Source organism: Rhipicephalus sanguineus, chromosome 9, assembly GCF_013339695.2.
Source record: "Rhipicephalus sanguineus isolate Rsan-2018 chromosome 9, BIME_Rsan_1.4, whole genome shotgun sequence".
Taxonomy (NCBI): domain Eukaryota; kingdom Metazoa; phylum Arthropoda; class Arachnida; order Ixodida; family Ixodidae; genus Rhipicephalus; species Rhipicephalus sanguineus.
The window spans coordinates 55,937,294-55,960,108 of record NC_051184.2 but is presented as its reverse complement, the minus strand read 5'-3'; positions in this window follow the sequence as shown (position 1 = coordinate 55,960,108).

Here is a 22,815-nt window from a genome sequence, read left to right as displayed (position 1 = left end):
TTATTTCTATGGAAAGATGTCTCTGTTTTCTGACTAATTTGAGAAGTAAGTCATGCAAGAAAGATGGGCATATGATTACTTATGCCATACCCAAATATCCCGGTTTTTATATGCTGTACATGCAGATTTACTTATAGTAATATAATGGGCCGGCTGTGGGTACACTCAACAGCTTTATTACTGTTGGGTAAAGGATTGCAGTAACGTTTTGTTGTTTTTCCTTCATTAGCATTAACTCTTGCTAGCTTTGTCTCAGAAGAACCAAACCTCAAATCTTCTACATTTATCACGACTAGTCTACGTGGTAAGTTAAAAAAAAGCGAAAACTCGAAGCAATGACCATATTTCACTTACGCAGCAAAGCAGAGCGCCAAAAAAAATGGGGGACCCTTAAGCTTCCCCTTTAAGAGTTGAACGCGGTAGCGAAATCCGGCCCCTAGTGCGCACTTTAACCACTAAATGCATACTTATTAATGAGTATTGTTATACACATACACGCACACAGACGCGCACGCGCACGCGCGCGATGTATGTATAGTAATGGTACAGGTTTTCGATCTAAAGCACTTCCCTGTGCAAGAGTCCAGACATATTTCTCACAATGCCTCAGAGATGGCAGCACATTATCTAGCGTTTGCTGTTAGCTTGATCAACGCCTCCTCTAGAAAGCATTCGGTGGCTTGATGTGTTTTCCGCTGGATGGACATAGTTGTCAATTTTTGGAGTTGTCTGAAAGTTCGTGTGTGTTTTTAGCGGCGATGGCTGCACTTTCACGGCTTTTTTCGAAGCATGGCGTCGCGCAAAAAACGTAGTTTGATGGTTTCGCCAATACGCCTACAATTCGCCGGATGGGCTCATTTTCGTCGTGACACTTGACGAACAAAATGAGTTAAGGAGACTCCTTCCACTACATGACATTTATGTAGTGTTTTCTTTTCGAAGCAGTTCCAAGTAACATCGTGGCTTTGCGGTAGGACATCTGCTTGCCACGCAAACGGCCCGGGTTTGATCCTGAATGGGATTGTTTATTATTTTTTATTGTTATTGTTTATTTTATGTGCATGATTCTCGATCTTTCGGTCACGGACGATTTGTCGCTCACAAGCGTCAGTAGCGACGCCGTCACCTACACCGTTACCGACACAGTCGCCGACACCGGAATTTCTGCGACACGAACTCTCTAACGCTATCGCGTTAAAACCAGGAACGTAGCTGTGTACGTGTTCATAGTAGTAATCTCGAGGAATTCGAACAGTGTCTCCTTAAGTTACTAGTGGAATGATTTTCTCCCATTTATAGAAGCGCTTCAATGAGCAAGTCGGAAACAAAAGAGGGATTTGTGCATTTCAATCTAGATGAGCTGCTAGATGAGGTTTCGCAAAATTGACGAGCTGACGGAGGTAAAGTCGGCACAGGATTTCACTGACACCCCTCCAGCTTCAGTGAGTGATTCTCCAAACAACCAGCGCCTGGTCTTTCTTAAACTTTGTCACTTCTTAGAACGGTGCGTAAATGAAGCGGAAGTCCCACACATCAACGCCGTCAAACTGTCAGGTCACGCTTGGCAAAGCTCAGACTGCGACGCGGGACAAAGTGCGGTTTCTGTTTACGCTATCAATATCCTTTTCGTTTCGAGACGCAAAGAGAATGATGAAGGTAAATACATTTTTAACATCCCTATACAGGCAGTCTTCGAAGTAATCTGTTTCCTGTGAAGAGGTTTCGCTGACGAAAGAAGCACGCGAAGTGCCTAAGAGGGTTTATTTTAGCAAGCAAAAAAAAAACGTCCATTCTATCATCTCAGATCAGGTGCCATCCGCCCATGATTTCAAAGCGCGGCAGCTGTGAAAGGAGGATCTGAGAAGCAACAATGCACATTGTGGTAGAATGTCATTTCCGGGCACATTTTGCCACGGCGACAAATGCTTTTCTCCAATTGGAGGCTTTTAACCATGGGTTCCTAGGGATTTCACTGACAGCCTAATTCCTGGAACACAGAGGCAACCCATGTTCCAAGGATTTTTCATCGCTTCGGCATTCCATCTTCCCCTGAACTTTGTGCACTACCTCACGAATGTACTGTTAGAAAAAACTGCGCGAAAAATCTTATTTTAAGGTTGCCTAAGTGATGTTGATAGTGCTGAGTTTTATCGCAGGGCACTGCATGGTTGCTGTGTTTCATGTAATGTTGCCGGGTGGCATTGGAACGGCGCGTTTCAAGTTCGTTTCAAGCATTCGTCAGTGCCTGGAACCGCCCGAATCTAGGAGCATTGCGAAAGGCGTGCTCATGGTAAAAGTTCGCGCTGTCGCAAATTCGCCCGTGTGCAGAATGTTGCATGTTGATTTTACATCTTTTCCCCATTGAGGGCGCTTATTACAACTTCTATTTATGTCGAAGCTGTTCTTAGTCGAGGCTTCTCCTTGCGCTGATGCAGCAGCGTTGAGGCGAAAAAGCAGCTTTGCTGTTTCAGCAGTATTCGCCAAGTGGAGCTGGCTGGCATTTTTTGAACGAACCTTGACAGAAACGATTCTTGTACATTTGTTTTGATCATTGCCGGTACTTCGTATTCACATATAAAATAAATATTCATTTCTGCAAGCCTGGGTTGTTTGTCCCAGTTGGCAGCACTCTCGGATTCTATGCATGGAGCCTATGGTTCGAAAAAGCAGTACCGCATAGAAAAAAAGACTGTCCGCTTCGCACTAATGGTGCGAAGCCTGAAGAAAGTGGGTAGCTGAGCAGCCTTCTTTGTTTCTCTTTATCTTTCTTTCTTGATCTCTTTCTTTCATTTTCTGTCTTCTATTTTTAAATGCGAAGCATTTCTTAGCGAACCTCAGGCACTCTGGCCGTTTCTATCTATCTATCTATCTATCTATCTATCTATCTATCTATCTATCTATCTATCTATCTATCTATCTATCTATCTATCTATCTATCTATCTATCTATCTATCTATCTATCTATCTATCTATCTATCTATCTATCTATCTATCTATCTATCTATCTATCTATCTATCTATCTATCTATCTATCTATCTATCTATCTATCTAGCCGCCTACGTCTGGGGGCTCTCCTGGTCGTGTCCATAACTTGTAGTATACCAAAATTGGCATGGCAGAAGATCACTGTATGGCTTACACGATTCACTGCTCATGACATGAATAACACAAAATACCTGTCGCGTACGTCATGAAACCCTTTCTCTCAGCCACGTGTGGCACATACCCGCATATCAGAGTTCATGTTATGCGGGTATGTGCCACAGGTGATACAGTCTCAACCAACACAGTAACCACGAACACAAGCCAAATAAACCTATTCATATCGATAACTTCCGTCCGATTTCGCTCACTTCATGCATAGGGAAGATCGTGGAGCACGTCATCCACTTACGCCTCACCAAATACATCGAAAATAATCACTTCTTTCCTTCGGAGATGACTGGCTTTCGCAATTCTCTTTCGTGTCAGGATGTCATGCTAAGAATCAAACAACATATTATTAACCCGAGCGACGCACGTGACACACAAGCATTGCTCGGCCTAGACCTCAAGGGAGCTTTCAACAATGTGTCCCACTTAGCCGTTCTGCGCGAACTTAACAGTATAAACTGCGGAGAGAAAATCTACCGCTATATACGCAGCTTCCTCACGAATCGCACTGCGACGCTCCAGTTAGGCAGCGAACAGTCTGCCCAAATAAGCTTAGGAAGCACTGGTACACCCCAGGGTGCAGTGTATGTCCCCTATCCTCTTCAATTTGGCTATGCGCCCTTTAGTTCTTACATTAAAGAAGATCCCGGACCTCAGATTTGCATTGTACGCGGATGATATTACGCTGTGGATGACTGGTGGGTCTGATGGGCACATTCAAGACACCTTGCAAACGGCAATTCACGAGATCGAGCAAGTAGGCCACGAGTTGAATCTCAGGTGCTCCCCTACGAAATCAGAGCTTCTCCTTCTACCTCCAACTAGACGCTTCAAGACGTCGCCCCCGAATGTTCAACTCACAGTTGAAGGGCACCCTATACCCCAGGTAGATATAATTAGGGTCCTAGGGCTGTACCTTCAACGCAACCGAGCAAATCACCATACCCTACAAACACTACAAACAACAGTGGACAATACGCTCCGCCTCATAGGGCGAATCTCCAACAAACACGGAGGGCTTCGAGAGAAGGAGCTGATTCAGCTCATCCAGGCTTTTGTCTCAAGCAAAATCACCTTTACGCTACCATATCGGTCGCTCTCTAGGAAGGAAGAGGAAACTGTAAACTGTTTGATCCGCAAGATATACAAAGTCGCTCTTGGTGTTCCAATTAGAGCGTCCACACAAAGAATTATGGCCACAGGCACAATCAATACCCTTGAAGAATTAACTGAGGCTCATTTATCATCCCAATATCACAGACTTACCACCACTGAAGCTGGCCGTGACATCCTCAGGCAGCTCCGCTACGCTCCGCCATTCAACGAGAACAAACGACATCAAATTCCTCCGAACATATACGATCAGTATAACATCCCACCACTACCGAGAAACATGCACCCCGAATTTCATATCGAACGCCGGAAACTTCGAGCCAAGAAGCTAGAACGCAGTTACGGCCAAGCAGAAGGAGTATACTATGTGGACGCCGCCGCCTACACCACTAAACACCGCTATGTCCTAGCGGTCGTGGACAACCAGGGCAACATTGTTCGTTCAGCGTCAATCAAGACCACCTCGGCAGGCGACGCGAAAGGAGCCGCCATCGCACTCTCATCGGGGCTACCTGATTGCGATGTCATAATTAGCGACTCTAAGACAGCTATCCGGAACTTCAGTAGTGGTTATATTACCAATACCGCACATTCCTTACTCGTCGCTCACCCCCCACAAAACAACATCGCCCTAGTCTGGACTCCAGCACATCAAGGACTCCGAGGAAACGAAATGGCTCATGCAGCTGCTCGAGGATTCACAGACCGAGTGGCCGCAAATGTGCGCCAACTTCTAGGGCCCAATAACTCCTCACAAGACCCCCATAAAACTCGCTGATCACATTTCACGAAATTTGCACACATTACAGACACCAACGCTTAACATATCCACCTCTTTCCCTGCCTAGCGCGCGCCAGAGAGAAATATTGTGGCGGCAACTACAAACTCGCACATTTCTTACACCGCGAACTCTGCACTTATTTTTTCCTGCCACATACCAGTCACCCAAATGTCGCTTCTGCCCTGTGCAGATAGCAGATCTCTCGCATATCATGTGGCAGTGTCCCATGAAATCTCCCGCCCGCACTCTCAAACCATTAATTAGTAGTGAGGAGCTGTGGGAGACTGCCCTGCGCAGCTCCGATCCCACTCTCCAGGACAGAGTCCTGAGGTGGGCTGAGGATATAGCGGAGGCCTACCACGACTGGTAGTCTGACGTTATGCCACACGAAGTGGTGACGGACGCTTACTGGGACTGGATCACAGACCTCCCTTTCTCCCCTCCGGCTGCTCCCCTTTCTTAAAAAGGGAAATAAAGTTTCTTCACTCACTCACTCACTCACTCACTCACTCACTCACACGGTGACAAGCAAGGAAAGTGATAATAATAATAAGTGTTGGGGTTTTATGCCCGAAAACCACGATATGATTATGAGAGGTGCCATAGCGAAGGGCTCCGAAGCTTTGACCATCTGGTATTCTTTAACGTGAACCGAGATGGCACAGTGCACGGTCCTCTAGCATTTCGCCTTCATCTAAACGCGACCGGCGCGGCCGGGATCGAACCCGCGACCTTCGGGTCAACAGCCGAGCAGCGTAACCGCTACACCACCGCGGCGGATGCACGGAAAGTGACGGAGCTGAAGACAGAAGAACCCCTTCTACAGATACACACAGGTTCGTGAAACGTGCGTGCGTTCTGCGTCATAACGGACAAGTGTAAGCATAACAACTGTAACACAACTGAAACAACTTCAACTGTGACTGTAACGTACGTGCAGTGCGCCTGCGCGTGCCACTCGGCTGCGTACGATATATCTAAGGAAACATTCCTGAATGAAGCTTAGTTGCGAGTAACGCCTGTCCTCTGAATCTGCGTTTCTTCTTTGTGCTGTTCGGATTCGCGCTATCCAGTATTGAAGAATATAAGCACTACATATGAGCTTACCGCATCTGGTGTTGGTAACACCCATGTTGCTGTTGGCATCGTTACGCTACTGTAAACTGGGTATATAATACATATGCGACTCCTCAACATACGAGTGTGCGCATACCACTTCCACTTTTCTCTAGCGTCATTCCGTAACGTTCTGCTCATTGCGAAAAATTACGCCACAGTCACCATCCCGCGCATGCTTCGCATAACATCGATTCCCACGGTACGTGGCATCTGCCGAATTTTTTCTTTGTCTTTTTGTCTCGGTTTGTTTGTACTTCTTTCTTTCGCCCGCTATATATTTTTCTATTTATAGCTCCTTCCATCCATCTTGCTCTTTCTGCCCGTTCTCTCACTCACTCTCTCTCAATCTCCCGCTTCATCTTTGTTTCCATTTATTCCTATTTGTGTTTATATGCATTTGTAGCTCTTTCTTTTTGTCTTTCATCTTCTTTCTGCTTTCTTCCCTTTCTTTATCTCTATGTATTTCTTTCTCTGTCTTTTCTATGCTGCAATTTACTCTCTTTCTCCTCCTGACAATCACATCTCTCATTATTACCCTCACTTCTCTTGTATAGTGTAGCATACCTCATGGTATACTGCACTATACAAATGTGATGAGTTAAGTGCGCGTTTTGAAAAGTGCGCGAATGTGATGAAGGCGTGCATTCAAAAAGATGGTTGATCCCTCCGTCATAGGAATCGGAATAACACGAAAGTAAAGCGTGCCCTTACAGAAGTAACTGAATGTTTACTGTACGTTGATATAAGAGAGTTTGCACAATATATATTGATGTCTGGCAGCTATAGCACCGTTTAACGTGAACGCACCCACTTTAATGATTGGTGGTACGTCTCCATCCCGACAACTAACGTCCGTGTTAAATGATTACACAAAATTTTGTGGTAGCTGTAGTAGTTAACGGTGAAAGCGTAATCAGAGAACGAGGTATGATAGCCAAAAGAGCGTCGCATATTGGACGCAGAACTTGGTCGCCATTCCGCGGCATGTTAAAATGTGATTGAACACCACGCCCGGACTAGGGCTCGTTCACACAGGCGTCAAACGCTCCGTCACGTCACCGTCACGTCAAAAAAATGTACAGCAGACGCGACGTAGCAGTGTACAAACAGATGACGGCGGTTGCAGCGTCGACAGCAGCACGTTTTTGTGCAGTGTTGACCGACTGATGCACCAAAATAGGAATTGTCCACGCAGCTCAAATGCTTCGCTGGCGCTCTCCCGACTCCGCTGGGCGCTCCTCCTCGCACCACAAACACACCCACACGCACAAAAGCAACCACTTGCCCCCCCGTTTTATGGCCCATTCAGTCAGGCGCGCGTTCAGTGTTTCAAGGCCACGGACCCGGGGGCCGTATGCGAGACGCGTGGCTCTTCTCAGAACTCGGAACTCCAAACGTAAACTCCTGATTGGTCCGTTTTCCAGGGGCGGGGCTCCGTCCCCGTGCCGGCGACGAAAACGTAGAGCACTGCTCTACGACACCGTCAACCGTTTTTTCCGGAGAAAACGTCTCGGAACCCTCTCCCCTGACGGAAATCGGCGACGTGATGTTGACGTGACGGAGCGTTTGACGGCTGTGTGAACTAGCCCCTAGAGAGAAACGCAAAGCGCGTCGTGCCGCCCACGGGCCGCGATTTTTCTAGGGGCGAACGCGTGAGCGGGGAACGCGGTGTTACAGCCAGGTAGAGCAGGCGCGCGCCGCAGAGCTATTTTTGGTTTGGATTAGCGTGGTGCTTTGAGCGAGGCTGACGATTTTGCGACGCCTTAGTGTGCCTCGATATGTGCGCCCCCCAAAACGCGCAACAAAACGCGCATCAAGGCACCCTACGACGCTTTGGCTCAGATCGCCACCTAGCGGTGTGTTAAGGCATTAGGAAAATTGAACTACTATCGAAAACACGCCGAATGGGACGGACGTGTAACGCGTTGCAGGTGTTAATCGCGGAGGCCACATTAATGACGAGTTACTTTACCGCTCCCAGAGGGCAACACCGCCCCGCCGACCGGGGGAGTGGTAGATATAAAAGGCGCGTTTGTAAAGCCTTTAGCGTTTGTGACCGTGGCGCCGTGGATAGCGTGCCCGTCATCCGTTGTTGCGGACCGAGTGGTCGTGGGTTCGATGCCCGTTTACGAAACCTTTTTTTCTTTGCCATACGATCGTGTAAATTTTTTCGACGTCATAGCCGTGACGGAGATACGTTACTGAAGCCTAGGTGTACCCCGGCATAAAACTTTCGTGTTAAAATGAGGAGGACGACGAGTATTACGCGTGGCAGCGGCACGTGTGAGCGTGACTTTTCCAAACAAATAAGGACCTTCGACGCTAGTCAGAAGACGAATGTCGCGGGTGTAAACGGAAAAGACGTGGCCACGAGAAGAACGTGACCAGGGCGCGGGAGTGGCGGCGGGCAGAGTTCCTGCATCGAGGCCGCTGCGGGCTCCCACCTGGACCCAATGTTCTTCAATCGTCTGGCGTTGGCCAGGCTTCTTCTCAAGGTCTGGCGTTGGCCAGGCACGCCTACGTCTCCTACTCCATCTCCAAGCGTCGGTGGAGCAACGCCGAAAGGTCGCTGACCTCGATTCGCCAGACGCCACTTTCCCTCCGTGCGGCGCCTTCATCCAAGCCTAATCATGGGAGCGTCCCTACCGCTTCTTCCAGCAAGGCCGTCTGCACTACTGCGTCTCTTCTGTGGGTCTGCTTTTACTGAACGGTGATAGTCTTTTCCATCTGAATTTTTGTGTACTGTTAGCGTCTCCTAGTCGTTTCGTAGTTCTGCAACTTTTTCTTTCCTTTGAATCATCTGTACCTTTTTCTATCACTTCTATCTTTATTCTGGTTATTCAAAGGGCCCCTCACCAGGTTTGAAAATTTTGAGCTAACGAACGCAATGCATACACTGGGCGTTCACGATCACGTCTGCCAAAATTTGCAACGCTACGCGCCGCGGAAATGAGTCAAATTTCAAGGTGAACGCTGCTTGCCCTTCCTCTCGCGGGCGCTCGCTTTAGAGAATGAGGGGATGACGTACATGGAAAAATGGCCCTACGTAGATGGTAATGCTGTGACGTCGCTCCTCTACGTAGACGACTGTGCTCTGACGTCGCCAACAGGAGCACGTGACGGTACGATAAATGATTTGACACGACTTTGCGTAGTTTGTGTAATTTGTTGCTTGAATAGATTAATAAAACTTGAGAGAAATAATGAGACAGACAAAGGGAATGTGTGCGTCTTTTTCATTTTTTTTCGTGAATTGCAACGAGATGCAGCGCTAATGTGCCTCCCATTCCCATGCGTTTGTGTCCCCGCGGTTAGCGCATCGAGCAGACGCCAGCCCTGGAAACGAAAGTAATGTTCTGGCGCGTTCGAGCACTCATTATGCTCGTTTATTCTACCGCGTCCAAGTAAACGTTAATGCGGCATTGGCTCACGATACCGCCACTCTCGTGCCCGCACAAATGTCTCAACTTTCATGCCCGTCCCGCAGAAACAGGCAGTACACCACAGAAAACGCGACAAAACGCCCATGGCCGCTACATAAAAAAATTGGCCGCGTATCTGCGTGCTTCGCTGCAAATGTCGTGTAAAGACGATAGAAGAGGCGCTATGTGAGATATAGACGCCATCTGGCAATACGTCGGGAAACATGAGTGCTGTGTTGCGTGCTGGTAGTCCCGGCGCAGCAGCAGGCGAAGACCGGCGGTGACCAACGCGACCGGCGGGGACGCCAGCCAGCCCGAAAACGCGGTTTGGCGCGAAGCGCTGAAGCAGAGAAACGTCCGCACTCAACGAGTACTCTCCACACACTCTTTTATTTACACGTCGCCTGGGTAAAACAGGAACGCCAGAGCGGCGCCCACAACCGGCAGCCTGAAGGCCGCCCACAACGCTGCTTTTTCATTTTTTAAATATTTTTTTTCACCTTCTTGGCCTTCTCAAAACTAAAGTTTTTCAACTCCAACCCATGGCATTCGTACAGTGCAACAGAACCGAAACCGAAACACAACAATGAGCTCGTGCGAAGGGCACGGAGGAAGGCAAATTTCAGCGCAGTCGCATTTTCAGCTTTGTTGAAACAGCGCTCACTAGACGACGACGAAGTAAAAGAAGGCACAGGACAGGCAGCGCCTGTCCTGTGCCTTCTTTTACTTCGTCGTCGTCTAGTGAGCGCTGTTTCAACAAAGATCAACGCATACCAACTCGCTCAAGCTTCCATTCTTATGCATTTTCAGCGCAGCTTAAGAAACTAGGGTCCTTAAAATTACGTATGTATGCATTTTTTATTAAAGGAACCCGCCACCTAATACTTACCTAGTGATGTTGCACCTCAGATATGCATGATATTTACTTTTTGATCGACAACGTTCACAAGTATGAACAGCCGTACCAGTTCAAGACGGCTGGCCCTTGGGCAAGTGGTTCAACTTTGGCCGAGTGGCTGAATCGAGGGACGTGCCGACAAACAGAAAAACAGGCAGAAAGACAGACAGACCAAAATTTCTGCGTTTAAGTTCCCCAAGAAAGACTATCGTCTTTAAAAAACAAGGTAGCGGCCGTGCAACACCGCTCGCGTGCTCGGGCTGGCTCGGGCACGTCATGCGCACGTGACCATGCATGCGCATGACGTGTTCATGCGTATTTGTCAAGTGAAAAATGCAGGGAAGGAATTTGGCTTGCGAAGGCTACACGGGGCGAGTGGCAAGGGTTTGAAACTCGCCTCCTCGCATCATGGTTTCGCGCCGCTACAAATTATTGTTTTTCTCAGCTCATAATGAACCGATCGGAAAAATTCTTGCGGCATACTGCTCTTCATTCGGCACACAACAGCTTCCAGCGTGTAACTAAAATCTGATATGTGGCCTGGTGAGGGGCCCTTTCAAATATACTGAATCTTGGGTTTTTGGTTGTTCTTTTGGCGTAAATGGTCTCGTCTTTCCTTTCTCGATAACGGATACGTCATCGAATTTTGGTTAAACGAACCTACACACGAGCTTATTGGTTGGCTAGCCTCGTGACAACAAGGCTATCCTGCGCTCTGCTGAGTGCCTGGATAGCCGAGTGGTTGTGATATTCGGCTTCGCATCATGGGTTCGTGGACTCAAATCCCAGCTCGTCAAGCGTTCTTCTTTCGTCGTGATCTTCCCTTTCTCTTTCTTTCTCTCTCTCTATCTTTGAACTCCTTCTCTTAACCACCACGTTTATTGCATGCCCCGCTGGACAAATCGGCACAGGTGTTCTTGTAGCGAAGCAGATGATGAAGAGAACGAAAGGAAGAAGAGGACAAAGCGAGCGCATACCGGCTCATGGTGATGATCACTGCGGTTCGTTAATTACAACCGACGGTCTGAATAAATAGTTCCATAGGTAAAAAATTGAAAGCCTTTCCACTTTGAGAAGATGGAACGCTCGCGAAGCTGTTTACTTATGCTTCAAAATTTCTGTCTTCGCGTGGCCATTCATCTGGCATCGTCAGCACTTGCTAATTCATACCATAATGACCAACGGGGGCGGGGGGGGGGGGGGGGGGCATGCAATGTATCCCAATGAACGGAAGCCGTTGCCACACCAACAATTCTTCGACGACATCCGATATTTAGGAGGTGGTCCGGTACGGAGGCGAGGGAGGGGGTATCGTAGCCTTTCGTAGTGAATACCCAGGGCACAACTCCCTTAAGCGGCGACTCTCGACACGTCCCGCACACCGGCACTTTTTGAAGGCCGTCCGATGACACACAGTGCCGGAAGGTTGCCTCCGCACGAGAACAAAAGTGGATTCGCGGTGAACGCCCGTTGAAATCTTGTCCAGGCTCCAGGGCTCACAGCCCGGTTCCCCTCAACGGTTACAGAGGCTTTGCAGTAAGCTAATTACCGAAATTCTTGTTCACCGTACCGCGGGAAATATAACCGTAATCACGTCCGCCATCGCAACTGCCACGTAGTGAGCCTAGTGCGCACTGTCCCTTTTCTGGTTGCTGTACCAGGGGTGTCAATTCCATGAAGAACAAGTTTACGCATGTGTTATTGGGAGGACTTCTAGGATGCGTGTTGCGTACCTTGCTTTTTACAGAAAACCTGATCTCAGAAAGCCGTCTTGTATTGGCGCATGAGCTGCGCTGTAGATATGTCACTACATTGCAGCTTATTAACCACCACTAAAATTCCAAAGAAAGCGGGGATATCCCAATCCAATTAATGTTAGGTTCCCTGGTTTGTAAAGGCAAAGATGGTAAAGATGCGCTTCCAGGTTTGCCAGCCTGCAGGTTTGTAGCGAGAGAGAGAGACGTCAAGGTGGCTAGTGTGGCCGTGCCGTTCTCGCTACTTTATTAGAAGGCCATGGAAGAAGCAGAGCGGCAGCGGCTGCCGGCTTCCAGCCCCCAGGAGCGTGAGCACGTTCTTAACTGGCACTTCTTCCTCACGCCTCGAGCGCGCAGCATGAGCTGCGAGAGAGACGCGGCGCGGTGGTTGAAAAATGACGATGAAGATGAATGGCGATGATGATGATGCTACAGATTACTCCCCACCGCAGAAATGAGCCCGGAATGAAAAAATGCCCCCACCTCCCCGAAGGGAATCGTGAGGAAATGCGAATGCATTTCTTGCGCTGAGAGTACACGGCGCAGTAATTTTAATGGCGTAAATTAATGACGAGACGAGGATTTGTACCGTAACCATTTATTTACACATTGATCAGCACCTGTTTGTGTTGTCATTGTACCTGACGGCCATAATCTCAGCCTTGTGGCCGCCGTTGGCGTTTCACAGCGGCGTCTCGAGCACACATTTCGAGAGGCGCCCAGCCAGCGGACGGGAGAGTGGGGCGCAGGGAGGAGAGAGAGCGAACGGCGAGAGAAGGAGCGGCGAGGCACTGCACCCAATGCCACCTAGAAGAGCGGTGCGGAGCCGGCGCGCGCCCGCGCAAACCGCGGTGAGGAGGCGGAGCGCGCGCAGTCACGTGGGGTGTGACGTCGCTGCGCCGTTGCTACAGACGCTCCTCTCCTTTCCTCGCGCCGTTGCTATGGGACGGCGGATTCAGGGTCGCTTATAAAGTGCATTCGCACTTAAAACTATCGGGGCGTATATACAAGAAGGTTCGTGACGCGAGACAGAGTGTCAGTGGGCAGTCCAGATCGTCAACGTGAGATGACCATCGGAGACCACTGCGTCTCTGGCTGGCGGCTCTGGGAGTTGCGTAGCGGTCGGGGATCGCGACGAATGGACGCTGTAGGCAGAGCAAGAGCGCCCGACTCTCTGCATATTGGAACCGATCCCAGAAAGTCGGGTGGGCATGAGGAGAGGAGTTGCCCAGGCAACAATAATGCCGGTGACTGCTGGGCGCACTCCGCGCACGTTGTCTGCGGCGCGAGACGAAACGCCGTCGTGTACGGTCGGCGTGAGTATGAGGCGGCAGCTTGCGGAGGAATTGCGAGGATTGCGCTGGGAGACATCGAAGGCACCGGCGCGCATGCGGCCCTGTACAGGTGCTGGCAGGTCGTGTCATAAGACATCCAAAACGTCGTAGCATGTTGCGCGATAAGCCTGTGTTGCGATTGGTCATCGTCGGCGCTGTGATCAACGCGCCTGGACGGTGCTCAGATGTCGGGTGGGCGGCGTACTGCGTCAAGAGCTCCGGAGGAAACCCGTGGTGCAACCGAGCAGGCGGAGTCCCTGCAGGTTCTGACGGTGCACCTGCGCTCGGTGAAGCATCTATTGTAGACGGCACATAAGGGCCCGTGCGCAGGTCGGGATGCTGCACACCTGTCGTCGTGGCACGTGTGACATTTGCTTGCTGTGCTGCCTTTGGTGAACCAGCAGGCATGCCGTCCTCAGACGCTTCCGTCATAGTAGCAGCGTCCTGCAAGTGCGGCCGGAGTTGGTAAGGGGCACGCACTTCTGCAGCAGCAGACGTCGAGAGCGACGCTGGTCGCTGCTGGCAAGAGGCGCAGAACTTGGAAGTCGGTGAAAGGTCGTGCTCGGGTACCGCCGACGGCGAAACCTCCGCGAGCGCGGGGCGAACAGCGGGCGAGAGGTTGTCTGTGTCAGCTTCCAGGTCGTGCGGCAAGGTAGCCAGCGTGGAATCTGAGGTCAGGGACGTGTCGTGAGCTGGCGAGGACAGGGCCGACGGGCGGATGGCGGGCATGCCTGATGGACCATCGGCCGAGGGCGTCGAAGCAACGCACCTCGTGGCGGACTGGTCGATGGCAGCAGCAACGACGTCGGGCGCGGAGACCTCGGTCGTGGGAACCTGAACATCGTCGGGCGGGTCGTCCGGCGCGGGAACCGCTGCGCTGGTGGCCGGACGAGATGTGGATAGAGACGTAGCCGGGGAAGGTAGGTCGCGGGGCTGCGGCCCCGGTGGTACCGCTCGCGTTGGCGGAGAGGAAACCCGGAACTCACGGGTCCCCGGTAGCGGGCGGTACGTCTCGCCGTAGCGGGCCAGCACCGCAGCGAAGAGGTCGTTATATGGCTGCGGGCTGGAGGACGACGCGGCGGACAGATGACGCAGCTCAGCCGGGAGGGCGTCAAGCAGGATGTGGTGCATTAGTGGCTGCGAAGTGACGCCATTCACCGCGAGGCAGGCGTCGAGCTGCGTAAACCACGCTCGGGGGTAGGCCGGGTGAAACGGCGGAACTGGAGGACAGAGTCGCGGAAGCATGGCAGGGGGCCGCTCTGCGAAAGGCTTGTTCTCCGGGTCACCAATTGTAGCGAGAGAGAGAGACGTCAAGGTGGCTAGCGTGGCCGTGCCATTCTCGCTACTTTATTAGAAGGCCATGGAAGAAGCAGAGCGGCAGCGGCTGCCAGCTTCCCGCCCCCAGGAGCGTGAGCACGTTCGTTTGTTTGTTTGTTTGTTTGTTTGTTTGTAGCCTTTGCATTTTGACACATACCCACTCGTGAGCACGTTCTTAACTGGCACTTCTTCCTCACGCCTCGAGCGCGCAGCATGAGCTGCGCGAGAGACGCGGCGCGGTGGTTGAAAAATGACAATGATGATGAATGGCGATGATGATGATGCTACAGGTTTACTCCTCATCCGCCATAACTGAAGCCTTTGTACATGCCACAATTCGCTTCCAATTCCATCAATCTCCAATTCCAAATCCAATTCCAAAATCTGGCGTAGGCATCGTTGTGCGTGAGCCATAAATCCCGATAAATGCAATGAATTACACAAAAGCAGTGCCAGTTCTACGCTGACAAAAACCATCGAGTAGCGAAGCTGTGGCCCCTTTCACTCGGACCTTCGCAGTCCCGCCTTTATTGGCAAGTTTTCTGTAAGTTGCTTCTGTGTTATTTCTTCTGACAGTGCTACGTTACGCATGCGGTTATGGGTCGACGTTTTTCACGGCGTGTAACTCACAGTACTTTATTGCTTAATAGACAGATTTAGTTTAGCGTCCGCAACAAAGTACGGACGCAGCCTGCCATGGGAAATGGCTGGCAGGCTGCGTCCGTACGTTGTTGCGGACGCCCAACAAAATGTCTAATGTCCCCGCCCCAGCTACGTAACTCATGTGCCTAAACGTATTCCAACTTCCAAAACTCGTTTTCAGACAACCAAACGTTCAGCTTGGAAAACCACAAATACGAGATGTCCCACTGCAGATTATGAAGCTTTTGTTTGCGCAACAGCGACAAGCTGCGGCTGAATTGCTTCCGCTGAATTGCTTCCAACAGCAGCATCGCGAGGCCAACTATGCAAACTCTATTCCTGTGCGGAAAACAGTACGACACTAGAGCAAAAGCAATCTCTCAAAGGAATTCTGGAAGCCCCTTCATTCCAAATGTAGGAAATGGTTTTCCTCACTCACAGCGTCAATTTAGAATACATGTCTGCGAAAGCAAGTCACTGGAAAGGACGTGAAACATTTCGATGATAGCGGAGCGTCAGTCATTGTAATGAACAAAAACGTGACTCCTGAGCTCAGGAATCTTTCGATCCTACCATCAATTTTTCGACCATCTACACGCAAAATTTTCGGAGCCATCCAATACGGCGTGCATGTTCTTGTAGTGGCGGCACGTAAAACCGCAGGTTTTTTTACTATGATATCGATCCTTCAGGCTGATCGTAAGACCTCCAGGAGAGTTAGTGAATAGTGGTTCTATCAAGCGAAAGAAAGTAAGCGTTTCGTAAACGCCCTCTATTGATTAGATTCAGATGTACTTGCGGGAGGTTAGTGCCTATGCGTGGTGCCGGCTATGCGATTGTTATCGGGATGTTTTTCTGAAAAAGCACGAAACGAGACAAATAAACACATAGACAAATACTCGCACACTCGGTCTGATTTCCTATTTTTATTGTTGAAAGCGAGCAATAGTCTGTTTGAATGCAGACAACGACAAGTTATTCTCGGTAACATGTAGCCTTTCCGTAGTGCTAGCAACGAGTTTGAGCAAATGCAAGGATTTCGACACAGTGTAGCTACGCAGTTCTGAAAAATACGTTAGAGGCTACATAATCAAGCATCTTTTAACCAGTAACGGTTGTTTCAAAATGTGCAAGCTACAGGGCGCCGACCAGTTGCACTTATGTCAGACAATTCAAACTATAATTGGATACAAATTTAGAGGCCCGAGGCATTTCGCCCTCATATACGGATAGACATGCATAAAATTGGCCGCGTTTCTGCGTGCTTTGCTGCAAATGTCGTCTAAAGACGATAGAAGAGGCGCTGGGTGAGATATGGACGCCATCTGGCAGTACGTCGGGAAACATGAGTGTTGTGTTGCGGGATGGTAGTCCCGGCGCAGCACCAGGCGAAGACCGGTGGTGACCAACGCGACCGGCGGGGACGCCTGCCAGCCCGAACACGCGGTTTGGCGCGAAGCGCTGACGCAGAAGAAACGTCCGCACTCAACGAGTACTCTCCACACACTCTTTTCTTTACACGTCGCCTGGGTAAAAAAGGAATGCCAGAGCGGCGCCCCATGGCATTCGTACACTGCAATACAGAACCGAAACGAAACACAACAATGAGCTCGTGCAGAGGGCACGGAGGAAGGCAAGTTTCAGCGCAGTCGCATTTTCAGCGCAGCTTAAGAAACTAGGGTCTTTAGAATTACGTATGTATGCATTTTCTATTAAAGGAACACACCACCTAATACTTACCTAGTGATGTTGCGCCTCAGATATGCGTGATATTTACTTCTTGATCAACGTTCACAAGTACGAACAGCCGTACCAGTTCAAGATGGCTGGCCCTTGGCCAATCGGTTCAACTTTGGCCGAGTGGCTGAATCGAGTGACGGTCCGACAAACAGAAAGACAGACAGACCAAAATTTCTCCGTTTAAGTATCCCAAGAAAGACTATTGTCTTTAAAAGCCTCCACGATTAGGCGCGCACTCCACACTCGTCGTGAGCCTGGCGGCCGGACGTCATGAGTGCCCCAACGTTTGAGAGCTGTCAGTACCAGCAGCCCACTGGCAAAGCAACATCTAAGGTCAACTTTTTAGGGGCGAGTCACCTTATCATCTCTGCGTGTAGGCGCGCATCGTCGTCTGCTCTTGGGACGGTCCATTTCCTTGAGCGCAAGAGAGGGCGCCACCGTCTCAGCGCTCACCGTGTGGGGAGAGAGAGCGAACGGCCCGCGTTGACTATGAAAACGCTCTTTCTGCGATGAACGCTGAACAGCTAGCAAGGAGCGAGAACGTGCCCTCGCCCGCAAGAGACAACGCCGACGCAGACAGCGTCTGTTCGAGAGTTTCTTGATTGAAAAGAACCGACTGCTCGCGCTGCACAATCGTTCACCTGCCACTCCATATATATTGGCACTGGATTTTGCCCTGCAATGTAGTGCCGGTGGGAAATTTCTGTTGTGCGCAGTTGAACAATAAATATTCGCAGCGTGCACGTGAACTAAAAGCGGTCTGCGAGTCTGTGTGTCAAATCTTTCTTCTGTCTCTCATTGGCCATTAGCAGGGATTTTGCTGTCGTAAATACCGGCACACACTGCATGCTTCAGCCCTCCACAGCTTTCACGTTAGTGGAGCTGAAACACCCTTCTCTGCATGCTTTTCTCAATGCAGCTCTCGCGTCTTTAGATAATGAATATTTATAAGGTATTCCCTGTTTCCACAATGCAAATTACCCTACATGCCCCACCCGCTATGCGCGGTAGGTCACTGGTGGTGCGAGCCGCTTGCTTCAACTAACTGCGCTGTAGCATTGCGAAGGTGGCATTGCGAAGGTGGTTAGTTAAGTTTTGCTGGTAATGCCAAGTTTATGCTAGAGAAGGCAAGGTTTTTGCTTGGTTATTCTTCTCCGGTCTCGGTCGGTTCGCCAAGCTATGTACGTGTCACGTGATTTTAGCGGTAACGTGTTACGTGACTAGTTATTAATGAGTACTAACAGACAATAATGCCAAAGAAAGTATAGGGGATGGTATTTGTAGCAATTAGAATATAAATGTGAAGAAAATAACGCGGACGAAATGATAACTTGCCGCCGGCAGGGACCGAACCTGCGATCTTCGAATAACGCGCCCGATGCTCTACCACTGAGCTACGGCAGCGGTCATCCCCTCGTCCGCTTCACTATGGCCCGACGGCCCCCGCTTAGGTGCATGTAGATGCCAGCGGAGTTGGGCTCGGCACTATCTTCGCGCAGCACCGGCCAGGGTTCCCTGAATATGTTTTGGCCTATGCATGTCGAACGCACACCAAAGACGAGGGTAGTTACACCGCTATGGAAAAAATGCCTCGTGATCATTTGGGCCCTTACTAAGTTCCAGCCGTATTTGCATGACCGCCCATTTGATAGCGTGACAGACCACCACGCATTCTTTTGGTTGTCGTCGTTTGTTGGGGTTTCGCATAAAAACCACGATTATGAGGGGGGGTTTAGTCAAGAGTTACGGAAACTTCGACCACCTGGGGTTCTTTAACGTGCACTTAAATCTAAATACATGGGCATGAAGTATTTCTGCCGCCACAGAAGAAGCTGCCGCTGAGGCCGGGATTCGCTCCCGCGACCTTCGGGTCAAAAGTCGAGCACCGTAACCACTAGACCACCATGGAGCCCGAATTGTGAGTACTGTGTAATGCATCAGACATTAGAAGATATATTATTTCGCGGCTGTCTTTCATTCCTGTCACATAAGAAGACAGGTGCCACTAGGCTGGCTGACATGGGAGTGCAATCATTAGCTGAAAGCTGCTATCCCGCGAAATAAGCGACCATACAGCATCACCAAATGCTACAAGGGTACTTCTTCAGTATTAATGGACTGTATGCTAGAACTTTAGTAATCCGATGCGTAAAGTTGCGGATTAGGAAAAAGGTCTGTTAGACCCTTTTCATAATTCGCGAATACACTTCCTTGCGCTGCATATTCACCCAACTGGTGGCGGCACCTGGCATGCTTCAAGAGGACACGAGTGTTGCACGTGAAGGGCTCTCTCTCTTATGCGTGTTTATGTGAAGAGAGCTGAGCCTACATTTTCCACGTCAGAGCGCAAGCAAACTGCGCTTGAACACTCTGTTTGCAGAAGTGACTAACTGCCATTAATTACAGCTAACAACATCGCCGGAAACCTTGCTTAGTTTATACGCTATAAGGTGGACAGTTGGGCCAGATGGTATATGGCATAATAAAAAAATGATTATTGGCTTCCTTGTGCCCTTTACGCTAGTCATCATGTGTTTTTTTATGTATATGCGGATCACTCATTTCTGTCACCATCATCATACCTCTTCACTCTTTTTTCCCCCGTTGCGTTTTCCCTAGTGCAGGGTAGCACTCCGGGGCGTACTAGCTCAGGTCACCCTCTCCGCCTTCTTTTATATTTCCTCTCTATTTTTTATTGGTAAACAGTGAACCTTTATTTCCTAATCAGTGAAATGTAACGGTAATAGGAACCAATCAAGAAATAAACAACGCATATTACAAAGTAGCACTTCTTGGAGTGTATAGTGCAGTTACACAAAGAAAACAAGTAATAGCTGAGGGTTAAATAAAATGCCAAAATATTTGTGATAGACAACGCCGGCGACGAAAACCACTGGTTCATCAAAGGCAAGGGATCTAAGTTTGTGCGGCGATAAGATGAAACAGCGCTACGAGAAAAACGAACACGAACAAAATAAGCAACAAGACGATGCGCTCAAACATCTAAAATTCAGAAATAAAGGACAAACTTGACTGTTGAGTGTTGGCGCACCGACGTGCTGCTTTTATTCACTGAAGCCATAGCGCTAAAAACACAGGAACCAAGGAAGACCTGCCTGTGAAGAGGGAACAACTTTTTCAACGAATATGCTCAAAAGTTCATTCTTTCACAACATAAGAAAGTCTTACGTAATTGAAAAGCGACTTGATTTTCAAAGTAAGTTGCACAAAGGTAGATGACTGTTGGCTACACAGCGAGATACTGACGAAATACCTGAAGAGGCGGATTCGTGCCTTCAGGAACGGGGTCTTCAGCATTATCGTTTTCGCCATGACCACCATTCTTTGGAGGATGACTATTTGGCATGTTAATAAAGTGGGCGCGCGACGGGTTGTATCTTAAGTGTTTCCGTCGGTGGCTTCGAGTACTGTTTACCACATTTCTCACACTTCGAAGTCCTTGTTTTCGAATCTTCTCTGAACAACGTCCACGCCGCTCTTCTTTTGCGATTTCCCGCCATTATGACATGACACACAAAACAGTATAGACACTAAAATATAATAATAACGCAATATAGCACGCAAACCCCACGTGTACCTCGTCGACGTATAAGCAGCACACGATAGAAGAAAAGAGGGCAAGATGAGGTGAAGGCAGCAGATTGTGAGGCGGAGAGAAGCGGTCAAGTGAATTTCTGCCGCGTCGGGGTGGGGCCACCTCTTGCCGGGCTTGAAGCCTTGGGCAGGGCTTGGAGCTGGACGCCGTAGGCCACGGAAACGAGGATGAGTTTATTTCTCTTATGGGGTAGGGCCGCGGCCGGCTCAGGGCGCGTTCTACTGGCGTACAAATGTGCGCTGTAGTGAAAAAGAGGAGATGCGCTCGACTTTTGCGTCTCGGCATCGCCCGGCTCGCAACCAATCGCTCCGGCGAAGGGGCGGTGTTGGAGGTGGCGGTGCCGTAATCGATTAATCGAACAGATTTATTCGATTATTCAATTAACTGAAAGGCGGACATCAATGACGAGTAATCATTTTGCGGCGTAGTTTTAATCAACAGTTCGTTGATCGACTTTATCATCGGTACGACCTCGCACGAACCTTGACCTCCAATGAGCGAGAGCGGCAGAAGAGCGCTCGCGTGGACATTACACCTTCACCCCCTTCTTTCCTGAAGAGCGTATGTGACTCTCGGTCCCTGCCGCGGCGCCTGGTTTCTCCTCCACGTTGCTACGAAGGTTCCTATCGAGTCATGGAACGTGAATCACCCGTCAACTAGTTGATTGAAGCCGTTGAACCGTCTTCAGACATGCGCCGTCGTGGACGTTATATTGTCAACGCGTCTCATGAAACAAGGTGCTACGCAAACACGGACAAGGAAGTGAACGAGGACGGGCGCAGACTCGCGACTGAATTTTGTTGAAAACAAAACGCATATTTATGCGACACAAACCGCAAAATCATCTATGCGCGTGCAATGAACATGCTTTCATTATCGTACAATGTTATGGAGGTATCACTGACGCAACTGTCTTTTTTTTCTTGATGAAGAAAGCCTCGGCAAGCTCATGTGCCAACTGGTTCTGACTACGCCTCAAGATTTTTATTGCGATAGCAATTATATGGACAGTCTCGGCTGGATTTTGCCGTCGCCATCGCCGCCGTCATGCACCGTATATGTATAAGTATGTATATATATATAAAGGCCCCAAAGAAAAATAATTCAGAAGAATGCTTCCGAAGCGCGGAATCGAACCAGGGACCTCTTGCTCCGCAGCGAGCGACGCTATCCACTACGCCACGAAACGCACATCCTCCACGTAGCTAACGGCGAGCGTTATATACACACCATTTAGCGCTGGACGGACTCAGAGGCAGCAGGTGATAATAGGCGTTTCTTCATTACCAGCGAGGTGGCGCGAGGAGCCCGACGGGCGAATTTAAAAGTCGTCGGCGAGCTCGCTCGCTTCTTCTTATATTTGCGCATGTGAGAAGCTTGCCCTTCCGCTGTCTGCTCGCGCGGTTTTCTCGTGGCGAGGGGTAGAGGAATGTTTCACGCTCTCACCTTGATGTCCGCGCTCATGTTACGGCGCGTACGAATGTCACTCGAGCTCAGGGACGCCGCTAAACGAACAAACAGAAGATGAGCGCGAACTATCAAGTGTCACAGCTCGACACTTGAAGCACGCTAGTTTCCTTCGCTGCTTCGGCCGCCTTTGCAACAGAAGCGCTGTTCAAACTGAGAGTATACATTGGCGAGCCTCACTTCGTATAGCATTAGTTCCTTGCTATCGCATTCATTGCTTCGCCCTTGCGGCGAAACTGTGACTTTTTGTTGTTGCCAGCAAAGGCTGGCACGGTTTGCCACAGGCAGCCGACGGGCATGCGCTGCAGTGAATAAGCAAATTAGAACCTTGTCCGTTCTTTATCGAAAGCTGGTGGCGTGGCTTTTAGTGCAAGCTTGCACGCTCCTATTTCCAGAGGTGATGAGGAGGCATAGTCTGGGGGCTTTTCCTCATTGTTGAAAAAAAAGAAAAAAAAAT